The 15860-nt window shown below is 43.3% G+C and overlaps 2 protein-coding genes across 2 annotated transcripts in view; one reads left to right on the top strand and one right to left on the bottom strand.

Moving 5' to 3' along the window:
- Window positions 1-15860, bottom strand: part of LOC310751719 (uncharacterized protein) — a 950206-nt gene that overhangs the window by 289116 nt on the left and 645230 nt on the right. The window lies entirely within an intron of this gene.
- Window positions 1-15860, top strand: part of METTL25B (methyltransferase like 25B) — a 464705-nt gene that overhangs the window by 373481 nt on the left and 75364 nt on the right. The gene's annotated exons all lie outside the window — the stretch shown is intronic.

Below are 15860 nucleotides of genomic sequence, written 5' to 3'. Positions count from 1 at the left end.
TGATAAAGGGAAAATGCCAGTGATCTGATCCATGAAAACCTGCATGTTCAAAATTTCCCACCAGGGCTCTGAATGACAGGATTTATTTTATATACACTTTCTCACTCTGATGTTGATTGTGTTCATGGCCTGATAAAATGTACATGGGATTTTGCATGTGAAACTCATGCAATTTGACATGGTGAAACTCAGCAATTTGAGATAATTACTAAGTTATCTCCTTAGAGCATTGAGCTCTGTGACTTATAGTAAGATCAAAATAATAATGCATACTTGTTATTGAGTAGTTCTCTTGCAGTTGTGAGTGCCCCAGGCAGTCCAGCTGCAAACTGGTGCCCTGAAGGGAACTTCCTAGTTTCCCCAACACTCTTCCTCAATCACACCTGCACCATTTCCCTCAACTGTACATGTGTCACCAATGAAGACATGATTTTCAGGGATGTTTCCTTGTACAAGAGTTAAGGGAAGGGAGAAAATAGTTAAAATAATACAGGCTCCAGTTGCAGGTGCAATACAGAATGTTACATTTCCTTACAGAAATGGTTAGTGTATGCAGACATCTGTTTTTCTAAACACTTCAGAAATCCCACATTGCATGGGCTAACAGCTGAAACTGACTAGTTACTGTATATTAACAAATATAGATCAATTCCTATGGAAGTGGGGAATTTCCTTTTGTCGTCTTAGAGTTGGAAAGCAATGTGAGGGACTCATGAAGGTGACAATGGAGGCTTAAATGCAGTGGTACAACTTGAAACATACAATACATTTGGTTGTGGCATGTGGGAAGGGAAAGGGCAGTAAAGTCATGAAATCGACAGAGTGACTGACAGAGACAAACTGAAGTTCCAATATTTCCTATTTATTGAGGGGGGAGATAATATATAAGATCCTTCTTGAGTCTTCACTGTTTCCCCACTGCGTGAGGTTCAGTATGAGCATTCTTGGAGCAGCACAATTGTTGCATGGTCAAACACTCTTGGATTTGCAGACAATAAGGTGTCCCTGTTGCTGGAGGCACGTAAGGGAAAGGCTATACAGTGGTACCTCGGGTTATATACGCTTCAGGTTACAGACACTTCAGGTTACAGACTCCGCTAACCCAGAAATAGTACCTCGGCTCAAGAACTTTGCTTCAGGATGAGAACAGAAATCACATGGCAGCAGCAGGAGGCCCCATTAGCTAAAGTGCTGCTTCAGGTTAAGAACAGTTTCAGGTTAAGAATGGACCTCTGTAACGAATTAAGTACTTAACCCGCGGTACCACTGTACTTGGAGACTAAAGGTTGGCAGGGTGTTCTTTTGAGGTCTTCACGGTGTTGTTCCTCAGCAAGTAATCTGAGTTCCAATGAAGCTTCCCAGTTCAATGAAAAATGGAAAGCTGGTTCAAAGAGGAATTGTGGGTTTTGTGTTCCATTGGTATTCGACCCTTGTCGCTACTGGCCTATAAAAACTAGCAGGGAGAAGACAGCCAGCTGGCTCAGGGTCACACTGTGAACTTCATGACTGATTGGTGATTTTAACCCTGATCTCCTAGGTCCACCTAATATCCCTCCACTTAATTGCACTTCCTTTAAAGAAGAAATAGAAATGAATAAGCTGGAGGAAGGCCATAGGGAGAACTCAGAATACATAGAACATAACACTCAACTGTTCTCTTGTGAGCAGGGCGTCCCAGATTTAAAGAAGTCAGCCTGGTCTCTGATTGGATCCAGGAATGTCCTGGGATCTGTGTGTCCTCCTTTGGGCAGCCACCGCTGAGGAGCACAACTTTCTGCTCTTCTCAGTGTCTAAATAAGGTTAGCAATGAAAGAGGGCAGTTGTGGTGGCTGCTGGAAGAAGCCGGACTCTCATCCAATCAAAGCGCACGAAGGGAGCTGAAAAACATTGATGTGCCAGATTGGCAGAGCAAGGAAGCAAGGACAGCCCTTCGTTTTGCCTTGCTTCGCCTTGCCCAGCCCCAGTGGATAACTGTGGCTTGCTGGCACCACTGGAGTGTGCAGAGCGCATGGCCCCTGGGAACTGTGAGCTCAGCAGGAAGGTGGCGGCAGCACATGGAGAGGAGTGGGCCATGAGTGGCTGCTGCCACAGGGGGAGCAGGAGGCAAAGGGGCTCTGGGTGCTCTCTGCCGCTTTGGCAGTGGTGGGGGCCGTTCAATGGCAGCTCTTTCCCTCCCTCCCACTGGGCTAGCACCAAAGAAGCTACGACCTTCACAGTTCCTCAAGTGCTGGAGCCCAGTGGAGGAGAGGTGAGCCACTGCCCCTGCTCCTCCTTCTCTCTGCTACGTCCACCTCATGCTCAGGCCTGAGCTGGGAGTGGAGCTGCAGTCTGGTGGTGAAAGGCAGCCTTGAGGAAGCTGTGGCCGCCGGAGCCCAGTAGCGGATAAGGGCAGTGCTGATGCCGCTGCCAATACTGCCGCCACTTCCACCCCCAGCATTTTGACTCGCACCCATGTCCTGGATCCAAAGTGGAAAGTATGCATAGAGGCCCCGGTAGCTTAAGGAGCTACTGGGTGAGGTCCCATAGTCTGGAATGAATAGAAGGGAGCCCAATAGGGATGGGAGCTTCTAAATGAGAAATGTTGAAGGCCCAAAGGCAGACAATTCCAACAAGAAAGAAAAGTGGGAGGCATCTAAGGAAACCGATGTGGCTGCATAAGGAGCATACAGAGGAGTTAACAAGGGCATGTGTAAGAAATGGGGAATCATAAAAGAGGAGCATGCACAAGTAGCCAACAGTTGTAGGATGAAGATCAGAATAAGCCAGAGGCAATGTTCAAAGCAAGAGGAAGGACAAACAAGTGGTAGGTCCTCTGCGTGAGGAACATGAGAAATTCTATTAGGTGACAGAGAGAAGGCAGAACTACTCAACACCTACTTTGCTTCTATCTTCACCCAAAAGGAAAGCAGTGTCCAACCAGGAGATAACAAAATAAATGATTCTAGATTCAGGTAGGTAGCCGTGTTGGTCTGACGCGGTCAAAATAAATAAATAAAAAAAGTTCAGTAGCACCTTAGAGACCAACTAAGTTTGTTCTGGGTATAAGCTTTTGTGTATCTGAAGAAGTGTGCATGCACACGAAAGCTTATATCCAGAACAAACTTAGTTGGTCTCTGAGGTGCTACTGGACATTTTTTTAAAAAAATAAAATAAATGATGTAAGGATGGAGATGTAGCCCAAGATAGGAAAAGAGGAGGTAAGGGAACAGCTAACAATTTTAAATAAATTCAGATCTCCAAGACCTGATGAGCTGCATCCAAAACCAGAATGGCTCCTAGAACAGATAATTCAACCGTCAGTCTGTGAGTCTGTGGGTTTCTCAAAAATAAGCATGTCAGATGAATCTCATTTCTTTCTTTCTTTCTTTTTTTGGATGGAATTACATGCTTGGTGGGTCAGGGGAATGCTGTGAACATAGTGTATCTTGATTTCATTAAGGATTTTGACAAAATCCAACACAATTTTTTTCTGAGGAAAAAGCCACTCTGGGTGGCTTTCAGAATATATGAAAACATAATAGAACATCAAACGTTTAAAAGTTTCCCTATACAGGGCTGCCTTCAGATGTCTTCTAAAGGTTATACAGGGACACTACGAGATACTATGCAAATATTCTTTTTACCACTCAATATACATAAACTAAATATGCCTAAATACATAAAAGGTGCCATTTCCAGAAAACGACTGCAACTGACTGGATTTATGCAAGGCACCCTACTCTGAAGAGGCTGGGCTAAGACTGGCCTGAACTGCTGCTCTTGTAAAAAGTGGAGACCCAGAGTTGCATTCAACTAAATACTGAATTATTTAACCTAAGTTAGTCATGCTCATTAAATTCAATGGATCTACTCTGAGTAGAACAAATACTGAATACCACCCCAAGCCTCTTCTAATTTGACATATAACCTTGCCCACCTCCATCACACATGGAGGAAAGTGCAAAAGTTTTTCCATCTCCATGGGGGAGGGAGTACAAATCTTCTATTTTTCCCTCTCTCCTGTGATTCTCTATAACTTTGAGCAGGATCAAAGAAGACATTTGCTATGGGGGGGGGGACATGATTTCTTTAACAATGATGACTGAGTCATAAACAACAGCTGCCATAAGTTATATCTCCCGTAATTATCAAATTAATCATAATCACAGCTATATTTCCCCAACCCAGGAGAGTTCAAGTGGGCACATTCAAAATGTAAACAAAGGCTATAGAAATGCAAGGCTCTTTCATCTGGTTACTGATTCTTCAGTTCTGCGTTCTTCAACTCAGCTGCTGGAGTACTAATTTAAGGCAGGGACTCTTGCATTACAAAGAGGTGAAGTGTCCTTTGCAGTAAAGAGTTTTCCTGCAAAATGGTAGTGTTTGTGATCTTACTATTAATACGGCTGCCTCTAACTACATGCAAGATTCCTTTGGTTCAGTGCCCCACCAGTGACCCTCTTCCCATTCTTCACAAATATTATCAGCCAGGAGACCTCATGATTGCTGGCATCATGTCTCAGGTCTATACATTCGTAAACGAGATAACATTCAAAGAACGTCCCTCTGCTAAACTCTTTGATGACCAGATGTAAGGAATTGCATTTATTTAAAAATATAATGCATCCATATTAAATGTATTCATAATTTGCTGTTGGTGCAATCGGCTTTCCTTATAAGTAATTATTGTGCCTATGCATCTGGTGTGCTTTTATCTGGGGCAGGGAAGTGGAGACCTGAGAGCTCGAGCCCATTTCTGCTAAAGAGTGCCAACCATTGTCTTAAATTAATGTTCGTGAAGCAAGTCCAGTTTACCACATTTCCAACTTTAATAGTAGCAATGGCAGATGTATTTATTTTTTCTTGTGCTTCAGAAAATTTGTCCAACCTGCTATAATTTGGATGCAATTTGTAGGCGTGCTCACCTCCTCTAAAGAACAAGCTCTGTCATATTTCAGAGTGATTCCTGCAGTGGTTCTCCTGCCTGAGCGGACTTGAGGTGGACACAATAGGAATTGTGGGGACAGGGGTGGAGGCTGAAAACAGATAATGCACTCTCATGAAAGGCTAAAGTGGGGGAAATCTCAGCCTGCCAGAAATGGCCTTGGTATCCCAAAGGTTGTGGTGGGTTGGGCAGATCACTCCACTGACTTGCAAAGGAGAAGGGGAGTGATGGAAATAGTAACCTGGATCCCCAGGAAAAATGATGTGAATTAAATCTTACCCTTCCAACGAGGACCCGTTATCAAGGGAAGAAGGGCTGGGCTTTTCTTCCTCTCCATCCAGTTTTTTGGGATATTGCCTCTTTTCCCTGGGAGAGAGATCTCTCCATTAACTGGCACAGGAAAAGTTACAGATAGTTACAGTGTGTATCTGAAGAAGTGTGCATGCACACGAAAGCTCATACCAAGAACTAACTTAGTTGGTCTTTAAGGTGCTACTGGAAGGAAAAATTTTTTGTTTTGGCACAGGGAAAGGCAGCATGGAAAGAGGATTATGTGATCCAAGGAAAGAGGGGTGTGGGGATAATATCACCCTTGTGGGGTGTTTCTGCCCCCCGCTGAATGGGGATACAACTGTTTCTCCATGGGAAATAGAGATCTTTTCATAATGTGCATATGGTAAGGGTGGTTTTTGAAGAGCAACAAATATTCACTTTAAGAAATAAAACAAGCATAGTTTTAAAAATAATAATGAACTGTGATTAATACCAGACCTGGCTGTCAAAACAGAAGAACAAATCCCCTCTTCAACTCAATCTCAGGCTGCTTCCCTTCTGATAAAAGTTGTTGCTTTAAGTTTCCAGGCACCTGAGTTCACTGAGGAACTATCAGATCCAATTCAAGATGCCTTGCTAATATCATGCAAATTCAAGCGTGTGAACACCTGACTCATCTGTGCTGATTTATCAGCATTTGTAGGGGTAGTAGTAATCAAGCTTCGATTGTTCAAACAGAGATGCTCCTACTTGCAGGCCATAGGGCCCTGGGGGCAGTGGATCAAGTGAGTAACGCATGGAATTTCAAAACCCCAACTTAGCATCTTATTGGGAGTGCTATATCTATTGTAGATCACCCTAAATTTGGAGTGAAAGATGGTGTGAAGTATAATTGAAGCCTATTCTATGCATTTGAAATATTGCATAGGACTTGAGCAAGATAAGAATCAGAAGAAGCTTCTCTGGATTGAAATGATTGAAGTATTTCATCATTATTTCAATAAATAATATGGGATTCTTATCTATATGTCCAGTTTTGTTTGTCAAGGGTACACAAGCTCTAGTCTGTTCTCATCTGATGTATTTCTCTCTCATTAGATAGATAAGTAGATATGTAGACAATGTCCTTTGCTGTAGAAGGTGCAAAACGAACCCCTCATTGCAGGCTCATGACACAACTCTACCAGCACATTGTGGCTTTGGTGTTTGCTGTAAAGGAGATCAATGACAACCCACAGATCTTGCCCAATGTCACCCTGGGATTCCAAATCTTGAACAGCCATTTTGTTGCAAGCTGGACCTATCATGGCTCCATGGAGCTGCTTTCTGGATGGGGCAGACTCATCCCCAACTATAAGTGTGGTGTTGAGAACAGTCCAGTAGCCGTCATTGGGGGACCGAATTCTGACATCTGTCTCCACATGGCAACGGTCCTGAGTATCTACAAGATGCCACAGGTAAGAGAGCCATTGGAGAAGCCATTCACGTTTCTCCTGCACTGCATTCCTTCATGCTACAGGTTGAGGGATTCACAGAGATGTGTGCATTGCGTGTGGCCATTTAGGATGCTGTTCACACTTCTATTGGATTCTATCCCTTGAGGCCCCAGGTTGATATTACAAAGTGTGAATGACCCACAATGAGCAAAACTCATCCCTGCCCATAATACACCAGAATATGAGGAACAACCATTCTGTCTTGAATTCTGCATGATATGTTTGATTTCTCAGTGCAGGGAAGGCTAATTCTCTCCTCTCCAATATTTAAGCATCCCAGCACAGAACCCATGATTGAGGTTCACATGCAGTCCAGTCATCAAAAATCATCATTGCTTCATTGGGCTCAATGGCCTTTACAAATGCATTTTAATTTTATTTTTTCCCAATTTATGGTTCAAAGAGCTGTCCTATGGATTCTTCAACAGAAACTAGTTATATTTGCTCTTTATTCTGTGTTCACATGTCTGATATTGTTTGCTTATATGTTCTGATGGTGACATACACATGGGAAATTTTAGGGAGAACTGACCCTTGCAGTGCCTTTCCCTTGATTGAAACTATAAGGGCAGCAAAGACCTTATACTCTACGGGTGTCTGAGCAGAAAAAAATGTATAAATTTAAGTATTTCAAGAAATCTAGCCACTCCATATAGGGCCCCAATATTCAACTTTTGTGTGTGTGGGTGGGTTTTTTTAAGTTTTAAATTTTCTCTGTGCAGTCTCAGCTGTGTTCATTCACCATAAGAGGGTAGATAAAAACACAAAAGTGGATGGAATTTGCAAGCATAATTTTTACAATCATTTTCAGTTCATCTATGGCTCTTCTCCCATGACGAGTAGCAACATCCAAGAAGAGTTCCTTCACCGGATGTTCCCTGATGTGGCTCATCAGTATGATGGGATTCTCCAGCTACTGCTGCATTTCAGCTGGATGTGGATTGGAGTGGTGACTCTGAGTGATGACAACGGAGAGAGATTTGTACAAAACTTCCTTCCCATGTTTGCCAGAAGAGGTATCTGCTGTGATTATACAGAAACATTTCCCAAAGTAACCTTTTCAGGTGAGTCTATGGAAATTTTGAAGGACGGTTCTAAACTAATGACTGTCATAATGGGCAGCACTGCCAATGTCGTGGTTGTGATTGGTGAAATTCAGACCATGATGGCACTGAGATTAATGCCCTTCTTGGCAGAATCAATGAATATGCCGGCGGAAATCAAGGCCAAAGTCTGGATTATGACTGCCCAGATGGATTTTACATCGTTTTCCTTTCAAAGAAATTGGGACATACATTTTCTCCATGGTGCCATTTCCTTTGCAGTTCATTCAGCTAATCTTCTAGCATTCCAGAAATTTCTTCAGGAGAGAAGCCCTGTCACAGAAAGGGAGGATGGCTTCATCAGAACTTTCTGGGAAGAGGCATTTCTTTGTTCTTTTGAAAAGAAAGACAATGATCTCTGCACTGGGACAGAGAAGCTTGAGACTCTTCCTGGGTCTGTCTTTGAAAGGAGCATGACTGCCCACAGCTACAGCATCTACAATGCAGTCTTGGCAGTGGCACATGCTTTACAAAACATGCATTTCTCCAGATTCAAACACAGTGTAATGATGGATGAACTAAGAGGGGATGGGCTGGATCCACAGCCATGGCAGGTAATAGAATATATAGAATAGTTCACCATCTTTCAGGGTGCAAAAATAGTTCCTTGACTGTTTAGAAGGCTCTTTTTCTTGTTGTTGTTTAGTCGTGTCCGACTCTTCGTGACCCCCTGGACCAGAGCACGCCAGCCACTTCTGTCTTCCACCGCCTCCCGCAGTTTGGTCAAACTCATGCTGGTAGCTTTGATAACACTGTCCCACCATCTCGTCCTCCGTCCTCCCCTTCTCCTTGGGCCCTCCATCTTTCCCAACATCAGGGTCTTTTCCAAGGAGTCTTCTCTTGTCATGAGGTGGCCAAAGTTTTGGAGCCTCAGCTTCAGGATCTGTCCTTCCAGTGAGCACTCAGGGCTGATTTCCTTAAGAATGGATAGGTTGGATCTTCTTGCAGTCCTTGGGACTCTCAAGAGTCTCCTCCAGCACCATATTTTTTTCTTTTTCTTCTTACCCTCATCTTTCAGCATAGAAATGTGATAGGACTGCTATATCTTTCATTTACAAACACATGGGGCACATCTGCAACATTAAAGCACTCTTGTTTGACTTTAAGAGCCATGGCTTCCACCAAGGAATCTTACAAACGATAGTTTCTTAATGGTCTCCTAACAACTCTCAACTCCTTTAAGCAACTTTCCTTTCCATAATTCTTTGGGGGAAACAATGACTGTAACAAGAGTTCTTTAAATGTATGGTGTGGATGAGCAGTTAGAATTACTGCGAACAGAATCCTTGATCTCGACCTTGTGCAGAGTTGAAATGCATGTTCTCCACCTCTGCTGCCTTCTGGGATATCTTCCAGCGAATAAAAGGCTAAAAAGGAAGCCCTACACAGATCCAGAGTGGAGTCTCTTAGGCGGATGGATGTTATTTTCTACGCTTCCTTCTGGCAACCCCTGAAACCAAGCTGGTGCCAAACGTCCTGCTCTGCTTTCCTTTCGACCACATCAGCAAGACTGAGAGGGGAGCCTTGTCCTCTGGGCAGCCCAGGACTGTCCTGGCTTGCACCCCGGGGAGGTCACTTCAGTCTGCTAACACAGCGGGTTGACCTGGGGCCACACTCCATTGTTCTCGAGACAGACAGATGCCAACAAATGGAGGGAAATAATATCATCCTGTTATACATCTGTATCTTTCTAATACCCTTGTGGATTTCTTCCCTCTTCTCTTCACTAATTTAGCTCCACCACTTTCTGAGAGGCGTCTCATTTAACAATAGTGCCGGGGAAGAGGTTTCATTTAGCCAGAAGGGGGATTTGGTAACTGAACTGGATATCATCAACTGGATCACATTCCCAAATGACTCCTTTTTCAGAGTTAAGGTTGGAATGATGAACCCCCAGGCTCCCCCAAGCAAGAGACTCTCCATTCATGATGACACCATCACCTGGCCCATCAGATTCAACCAGGTAAGGTCCAGTTCAGAGTGTCTCCAGACATTTCCTCAATGCTAAAAAAAGGGGGTCCACTATTCAAACTCTGAAGCAGCTATTACAAGATGCAACTATATGTGATTTAACTCACCTCCTGAAGAAGACGGGGAACCAACATTCAAATGAAAACAGCACAGGCAGTGGAAAGCTTATAATGGCAAAATGTGAAATAGAAAGAAGTTGGATAGGTGGGCTTATTAATAACTGAATTTAAAAAATGAAACAAAGTGCAGAAGAACCTCATCACTGTTCTTCGTTGTTACCCCAAACATTGCTGTAGCATAACATAACAATACCTTGTTTGGGCCTCTGAGATTCTCAGATAATGTTCAAAGGAGCCGCAGCTAAAAAACTAACATGGTTAGGAAGCGATGAAGCAAATGGCATCACCCAAAGTCTGGAACATATAATTGTGAGAAGAAAGGAAGACACACAGAACCAGGAAACACTGGCAACTTGGATGAAGAGCAGAAACACCCAAGAACCTACGGGTGAGGTGTGAGCCAAAGTTCTGAAAGGCCCCATAAAAGTGGGTTCAGGGTGTTTGTGGCATGCTCAGTGTTCAGCAGGGGACATTCAGTATCAGACAGTGGGAGGGCAATTGCTGTGAAGCAAACAAGAAAAGGACCAAGGGCAGCAGCTCCTTGGGATGTGAATGGTCATCCTGATCTGATTGGCACTTCAGACTTCCTGCCAGTGTGGGAAACAGGGGGGTAAATTTGGCCCCATCTGAGGAACAGGTATGGCATGTTTAAGACAGAAATTACCATCTTCTTTCCTTTTTGGACAGGCACAACCCCTTTCTCTGTGCAATGAGAATTGCCAATTGGGCTACAGTCGGACCAAGAAGGAAGGAAAGTTACCTTGCTGCTATGATTGCATCCCGTGCCCAGAAGGGAAGATTTCAGACCAGAAGGGTAGGAGACATTTTATTTATTTTTGGGGTATACTAGTTATAAGAATTGTCAAGGATGATCCAGTACATGAAAATCAAAATAAGTAGAGAAGGATGGAAAGAGAATGGTGTCCAAAGATACCAGTAAGATGTACCTGTTTTGGAGCATCGTCTCATATGCTCATGGAATGCAGAGGTAAGGATTTCAGCATAGCAGGAGATCATGGAAACAGGGAGAACTTATGATTGGTGATATCCAGGTGATGAACTTCTCTTCTTTCAGTTGTAGTGAAGACCTGCATTGCTCTGGAATCCTAAGTAAATAAAGCCCTCTTGTATATAGAAATCATTGGGCCAAATACCTATATATATTTTACCAGTACTGATCCAGCAGCCATCATTCAAGGCTTTCTGGCCATTTGCCTTGATTTCTTCCGGGCGCAAAAGGCTTCACAAGTATAGTATAGTATTTTTCTTTTTTCTTTTTCAGACATGGACGACTGTTTTGAATGCTCTGAAGATCAGTATCCAAACAGTGACAAGGATGGGTGTCTTCCAAAAGATGAAACTTTCTTGTCTTATGGAGAACCGTTGGGGATCAGTCTGGCCACTTTTGCTCTCTGCTTTTCTTCCATCACAGCTGCAGTGCTTGGAATATTCGTGAAACACAAGGCGACTCCCATAGTCAAAGCCAACAACAGGAACCTCACCTACGCTCTCCTCCTCTCCCTCCTCCTCTCCTTCCTTTGTGCTTTGCTCTTCATTGGCCAACCTAACAAGCTGACATGCATCCTACGGCAAACTGCTTTTGGCATGATCTTCTCAGTTGCCATTTCGTGCATATTGTCCAAAACTACCATTGTGGTTCTGGCTTTCATGGCCACCAAGCCTGGCTCCAGCATGAGGAAGTGGCTGGGGAAACAATTGGCCAGCTCCATTGTTCTTTCCTGCTCCCTTATTCAAGCCACAATCTGTAGCATATGGCTGGCCACTTCTCCTCCTTTCCCAGACGTTGACATGCACTCAGTGACTGAAGAAATAATACTAGAATGTAATGAAGGCTCCACTCTCATGTTTTATTGTGTCCTGGGATTCATGGGTTGGCTGGCCATTGTGAGCTTCACGGTGGCTTTCCTAGCTAGAAAGTTGCCTGACAGTTTCAATGAAGCCAAATTTATCACTTTCAGCATGTTGGTGTTTTGCAGTGTGTGGTTGTCCTTTGTTCCATCCTACTTGAGCACCAAGGGGAAATATATGGTGGCTGTGGAGATCTTCTCCATCTTGGCCTCCAGTTGTGGGTTACTGGGCTGCATCTTTACCCCCAAATGCTATGTTATTTTACTGAGGCCTAAGCTGAACAGCAGGGAGCAGTTAATTAGAATAAAGAATTAAGAACTGACAAGAGTGACTCACTGGTCCAGGCAATTCTTTGTCACTGGAAATTAAAGATACTTCTTTCCAGATCATTGTCAGTTGGATATGTATTAATTGAAAACATGAAGTTCATATAAACTGAGTCCCATATTTTCTGAAGTTTGGTCCTGGTTCATCATATCTCAATCAACCATGATTTATCCACACACGTGGCATCTCATTCGTTTCCACTACTCTCCATGTTCTTGACACCAATGTAATCATGTGAAACTGTGAAACCAGAAGGGGCATTTTTTGAGGTTATTAACTGGCATATAATTTCACAGTGCACCCTCAATTATCTACACACCCAATATTCCACATCACAATATAAAACCCCCTTTGCCTGCTGATAATAGTTCTTCAATAGTCCTGTTAGATTTACTTCAGTGGATTGAGAAGAGTGATAAGGGGTGCAAACTCATCCATTGGATACAAACTTTTTGACCCTGCCTTAATATATTAAAATTTATTCAGAAATTTTGCAAATATGCACAGGAACACATATATTTGACTCATAATAAATACCTTGCCATCCCACTCAGGAGAATCTTGCTGAGACCTGAACAAAAAGCAACTTGTTTTCTTTTGCAGAGTCCCAGAAGAATTACAGTTTATGAGTGACCCATGGACTACACCAGAATTACCCAATTTACCATAACTGCACCTCTTAATTCTTCTAGCTCCACAGCTCCCAACGTGGGGCACAGGGGGGGCAGTTTGATTTTTAAGGGGGGCAGTTTGAGAATGAGTTATGAACAGTTAATGGTCTTTTAGGCTTCCTCCAAGCAAACATGAATTCACTTTTTGAATAATAAAAATTATATGTCACTCGGAGGGGGCCTCAAGATTTTAGAGATGCTTAGATGGAGCATGGCGGGGGGGGGAAGGTTGGGAACCACTTATTATATAACCACTGCTCTAGTTAGTAGGGAATTCAGGGGTCAGATGTGAAACAAAGAACCAAGACTAGAGGTTGCTATTAATACACTATCTACTGTGCCATTTGCAAATGGGGCCATAGACACATGAGTCTCTGGACTCAGCTATACAGCTGCAAATAAAACGTTTTGTGTTGCAAAGTGCATTGGCGATGATGGACTATGGCAAATTCAATCTATTTTTGCAATGCTTTATCTACTTAGAAGCAGCTGTTCTACCAGCAAATTTCAATCATTTGTGACAAAAAGATAACAATCATGGTTTCTTATTTTAAAAATGCCATAAGAGTGAATGCATAGGCAAAAATCTATTTTATTGTTGGATTTGGTTATTGTTTCATACCAGAGTGTAATATACTCAGTCGAGCCATTAGTTTTAAGGAGTTTATTCAAGTTGTAATAAGGTCAGTCCTCGTGTGTGTTTGTTGCTGGGGCCCCACCCAGACCCCAGGCTATATATCCTGTATTCACACCTAAGTCATTACCTGATAGGCCAATTCAAGCTTCCCATCTGGAGCTGGATTGGACAGCTCCTATGGCCAATCAAACCTCTCCATTCTGAAGGAAATCAGCCCTGAGTGCTCACTGGAAGGACAGATCCTGAAGCTGAGGCTCCAAGACTTTGGCCACCTCATGAGAAGAGAAGACTCCCTGGAAAAGACCCTGATGTTGGGAAAGATGGAGGGCACAAGGAGAAGGGGACGACAGAGGACGAGATGGTGGGACAGTGTTCTCAAAGCTACTAACATGAGTTTGACCAAACTGCGGGAGGCAGTGGAAGACAGGAGTGCCTGGCGTGCTCTGGTCCAGGGGGTCACGAAGAGTCAGACATGACTAAACGACTAAACAACAACAACAAAATCCTACCTGCCTATTGTTCTAAGATCCCAGCTCCAGACATAACACTGAGACAAACCAGGCAGCCTCTGAAAACTGAGCTCTTTTGCTGAATCAGGGCCTTTCACCTAGTAATAATTATAATAATAATTTATTATTTGTACCCCGCCCATCTGGCTGGGTTTCCCCAGCCACTCTGGGCGGCTTCCATAGAAAACCAAAAATACACTAAAATATCACAGATTAAAAACTTCCCTGAACAGGGCTGCCTTAAGATGTCTTCTGAATGTCAGGTAGTTATTTATCGCTTTGACATCCGATGGGAGGGCGTTCCACAGGGCAGGCGCCACTACCGAGAAGGCCCTCTGCCTGGTTCCCTGTAGCTTTGCTTCTCGCAATGAGGGAACCGCCAGAAGGCCCTCGGCGCTGGACCTCAGCATCCGGGCAGAACGATGGGGGTGGAGACGCTCCTTCAGGTATATAGTGCAATTTTTTCACCTAGTGCAACCCCCTCTTGTACCTATGCTGTCCCTAGTTTCCCCATTAAGGAGAATCAAGAGAGAGCTCTGTTGAAATGTGATTGATATGTTTTCATCTTAGAGAATCCAGAATTCTGAGCAAGTTATTATCTCCCCTATAGTTATGGAATTATCTATAATTACTACTTCTCCAATTCCTTAGACGGTTCAGCTGGCTGCTAGCAAAACACCACAGATGGAAGAAGGCATTTAAGATCTTCTGTGTCATTCAGAACTGGAAAAATAAATAGATGACGAGAGTTCCATTCTGTTTCTGGGGCTAGAGACACACAAGGCTCTGATAAATGAAATTTTGCACCGTACAGCCCTGGCTTCAATCATCCAAGTGAGTGGTCATTCAAGCCAGACTGTACAATTCAGTATCATGGAGATGTTGGTGTAGGAAGAGATTGATCGGTTTCTATCAAGAAGATTTTTGTGCAAGATGGAGGTATTATTGGTGCTGCTAGCAGTGGTACTTCCTCAGGCAGTGTGCATGGTTCCTGTTTCTAGATGCAATGTCAGTGACCCTCTTCTTATCCATCACAAGTATTATCAGCCAGGAGACCTCATAATTGGTGGCATTATTTCACACATCTTCCATTTTTTAAGTGTGCTAAACTTCAAACAACGTCTCTCTTCTGAGCTCTTTGATGACCTTGTGTAAGGAGTTGGGTTTTCTTAAACATATCGTGTATCTGTCCTGATATTCTTCTTTTTCACAGCTTCTTTTAATATGCATTTCCAGCTTATATGGAAAATCTTCTGCATGACAGCATTCTGCTCTGTATATGACTGAAAGCATTAATTAAATGGTGCATTTATTCTCTCTCAGTTTTGCCTCAGTGTATTAGAACAGCTCCTGTGGGTGATCATAAAAGGCACTGTCTGAATTATCTTGTTACAGCTGAGTTGAATTGTCATAAGCTAGAATTTTCTGAAACGTTTTCAGATTTTTATTATTATTTTTATTTTGAAATTTCCACAACATTGCAGAATTACAACCCTCTCTTGGGGAAAAAGAAAGTGGGGGAAAGACCTCCATGGTTTAGTCATCTGTGAATACGGTGGAGAACATTGGATGCAACTGTTGATCTAGTTTCAGAATTTTTTAGTATTATTTAATACAGTCAAGGGATGCGGGTGGCGCTGTAGGTTAAACCACAGAGCCTAGGATTTGCCAATCAGAAGATTGGTGGTTCAAATCCCTGCGACAGGGTGAGCTCCCGTTGCTCTGTCCCTGCTCCTGCCAACCTTGCAGTTCGAAAGCACACCAGTGCAAGTAGATAAATAGGTACCACTCCGGCGGGAAGGTAAACGGCATTTCCGTGCGCTGCTCTGGTTTACCAGAAGCGGCCAGTAAAGCGAGATGAGCGCCGCAACCCCAGAGTCGGCCACGACTGGACCTAATGGTCAGGGGTCCCTTTACCTATACTTACTAATACAGTCAAACATCTTCTTACATCTGCCTCC

This window comes from Podarcis filfolensis, assembly GCF_964270895.1.
Source record: "Podarcis filfolensis genome assembly, chromosome: 16".
Lineage (NCBI taxonomy): Eukaryota > Metazoa > Chordata > Lepidosauria > Squamata > Lacertidae > Podarcis > Podarcis filfolensis.
Note: the sequence above shows the minus strand (reverse complement) of the source record. Positions and strands in the feature narration are given on the sequence as shown.